This window comes from Morone saxatilis, unplaced genomic scaffold, assembly GCF_004916995.1.
Source record: "Morone saxatilis isolate NCDOM2014 unplaced genomic scaffold, NCSU_SB_2.0 Contig4, whole genome shotgun sequence".
NCBI lineage: Eukaryota > Metazoa > Chordata > Actinopteri > Moronidae > Morone > Morone saxatilis.
The window spans coordinates 18,228,166-18,231,676 of NW_023339984.1; positions in this window are offsets into that span (position 1 = coordinate 18,228,166).

Below are 3,511 nucleotides of genomic sequence, written 5' to 3' on the forward strand. Positions count from 1 at the left end.
GCCATTTTGGAAGACAACAAAAACAAAAACATCACTTTAATTCCTCCAAACAAAACCTGCAGCTTCAGTAAAACGCAGTTATTATTAAACGATCTTTGGTTTCTTTAATTTAGAGGCGAAAAAAAAACTGTTAAGTTGTCTTTGTTGCTAAGCGCTCTTCGACTCCAAAAAGTCACCTGTCAATCAAACAATGTGGGTGGTACTAGTTGGTGAGTTGACAATGCAGCAGTTAAGAGCTACTGAACTGTTATTGACCCTTCCTAAGCCCCGCCCCTTTTGCTCTGTGCTCCAATAACAGTCGAGCAAACCTCGGTCAACTTCCTGTACTTAGATATGCTACGTGCTAAGCTAATCTATGTCAAAAAGACATTTAGAGATGGTTAAAAAAATAAAAGAGACATTTATATACAGTCACATTTTAAGTTAGCTAACATTAGCAAAACGTGAGCTAACTAGCTTACTATTTATGTAAATTAGCAAGTTAGCTACGATTGATGTAGATTAGCTATCTAGTTAGCTAGCAGTTTGTTAACATTAGTGATTTAACTTAAGATGTGACTGTACACAGAATATGTCGCTTCAAAATGTTATGTTTTCATCGTAGACTAGCTAAGCACATAGAATTTTTTTTCCCAGGGTGGCGAAGTCATGACCCGCCCTCCTCTGCCTCTGATTGGCTCGTAATCACAAAAAAGGGGCGGGACTTAGGAAGGGCGTCATTAGTAGTAAAACTACAGTGCGACAGTCATTAACTACAAACATGTTTGCAGACGACTACTTCCTGTCTGTCAGTCTTCCAACATGACGGCATCGAACAGCGGTGAGGCTCAAAATGCTGAACGTCGTCCCCAAAGCTTCTAGCTCGCCATCCACAGGGTGAAGGGGATGGAGGAGGGTGGGCAGGGCGGTGCTGGGGGATATTCCCAATAACGCCATGGACAGCAGACTCAGCAGCGCCGTCAGCAGGACGTTACGCTGGTCCCGAATCAGCGACTTCAGCCACTCACAGAACTGGAAGACGGGAAATAATATTAATCAATATTTAATGTTTCAATAAGAGGAACAAAGCCAGTGGAAGCGAGGGAACCAACCTCCCGTAAAGGTTTTAAACCTTTTTATTGAAAATCACAACTGAAAAATAAACAGCCATTATTAAATATTTGTAAAATAAATAAAATAATAAATTATAAAAAAATAAATTTAACCAGTGTTCTATGGACTTTTATATGGTTTTTAATAAATAATAAACACTATAAAAGAAACACAATATTTTACTTTTTTTTCTTTTTTGCCAGATTACAGTGGATGAAATCTTGTGATCTGGTGTTTGGAGAAAGTTTTCCTGACCCTGCGTTCCATCACAGATGAGGTTCTGAGGATCTCTGCGCAGGGGTTCGAAAAGGCCGGACAAGGAAGCAGAGGTGATTAAGACGGATACGTTGACGAGTTCAGTCAAGCCGGTCTGAACCCTCACGTAGATGGCCTTGAGCGTCGGGGGGAACTCCGTCCTTATAAGCAGCACCACACAGCTGGGCAGGGTTGCCACACTAAACTGTTCAGCCCAGGAAAACCCCCCACAAACAGCTCACAAAGCCCTAACAGCCAAGAATCTGTTAACGGTGAAACAGAGTGGACTATTTAGTTATACATTTACATTTATATTTGGACATATTTATGATTTACCATATTTTTTTTATTCTTTATATTTTGATTACTTATTTTATTGACAATTGTGTGTTGTTTGCTGTACTATGTATTATAAAAATAAAACTGTATAAGCAGTTTTTTTACTTTCAGTGTTTTGGATATAGTGGACATAAACATTTTATTGGTCAGCATAAGACACAGGTTTGTAGAGTGGAATGGAGTATCCAAGTACTTCCTGGACAAGAAAATTCCTGCACAATATCGGAAATGCAATACACCATTTATTAGCAGCAAGTTGGTGTTGGACCGAGTTTAATATTGCTTAATAAATTATGTTATTGCAAGTTGATTGGTGCGAAATTAATCTTTTATAGTGTTTTGATATGAACATTTTAACAATTTATCAAACTGCCTTTACAAGAAAAGTACGCAACTGTAACAAAGGGGAAAGAATGGAAATTGTTTTATGGGATATTTTTATTACAATTAAACAGAATTTAATATGGCAAAATAAACTTACTGTTCTATTCCCCTCAGACGTAAAGGACCGTCAGTCTTTTGCTTCTTGTAGATGTTCACGTGGCATTCTGCAGTGAATTTAAACACACTTGGGTTCGAGGGCCAGCGGTGTCTACCATGCAGGAAGGGTGGTTTTGAAGCTGATTTAGTCTTCTTTCAACCTGTAAATTTTGAAAAGTGGTAAGTGACGTTTCATGACAGATAAAATGGACTGAATATTTATATTTTCATTCAACTAGCATCCATGTACTACCTGTGGGATATCTCCTTGCAGCAAGACATTCTCTGGCACTGTAGGCATTGATGTGCAATTCTCACAAGTACACCTAAACCAAGCAAAAAAAAGGGAAAGATATCAGTTATAGTTTTTTATTTGAATATGTTGTTACAATAACGGACAGGTCACGCTTATGCAACGATGTTGACCTTATTAATTGGAATTATTGCATTATGTTGAACACAGGTAAAAACGGGGTAAACAGCATTTACTGTGGGGTATCACCCTACCTCCACTACATCCCTCGTTTCACACCTAGGGTTGTACAATTAGCACACGTGTGAAAAGCGGCTCAGTGGTGGCTGTGGATAGTAACGTTAATGTCGGACAGAATAATGATGTAACGTTTTTACGGCGTAGCTGAGAATGAAACACGAGTGCTGTGTTCCCACTCGTAGCTAATATTGGCGGACCTGTTACATGTACTCGTGTAAACGGGAATAGCATGGCTACTTATGTTTACTCAACTACAGAAATCTAAGATTTTTAAAAACAAGTTACAAACAAACTTTAGTCACGCGACCGTATTTAACCCGACGTACCAACCATACAATTTTTTAAGAGGAAAAAAGTCAAATAAAGCTCATAACTCACCATTCAGAAACGTCTTGTTGCAGTCTACACTGAACAACTTCTCTCTAGCTCCTCTTGTTCAGGGTCTGACTCTGTTCATAAAGGTTGGACCGGAAAGTTTCCTCCAACAGCACGTGTCTCCCAAAGTTTCACGTTCAGCTGTTGTCATGGGTAGCTGAGCGGGCTGGAACGTCGGCACACCTCCCGGAGGAGTGGGGTGGATTGTCTCATTTTGCATTTAAAGAGACAGGCACTCAAAACGAGCGCTCTGAGTTCACGTTCAGGCTCTGAACAGGGTGTTTTGGCAGGGTGAGTAGAACTGCTTATTGTGCTTCATCATTATGGGTATTTTGCAAAGCATTGTTTTATTCACAGACATTAGCATTAGGACACCAGGAACTAGGTATAACCTGTTGAAATAGAGTATTAATATGGACTTCCTTTAAACTGTAAAATCTTCTGACTAACAACGCTCATAATAAAAATATTATTAAG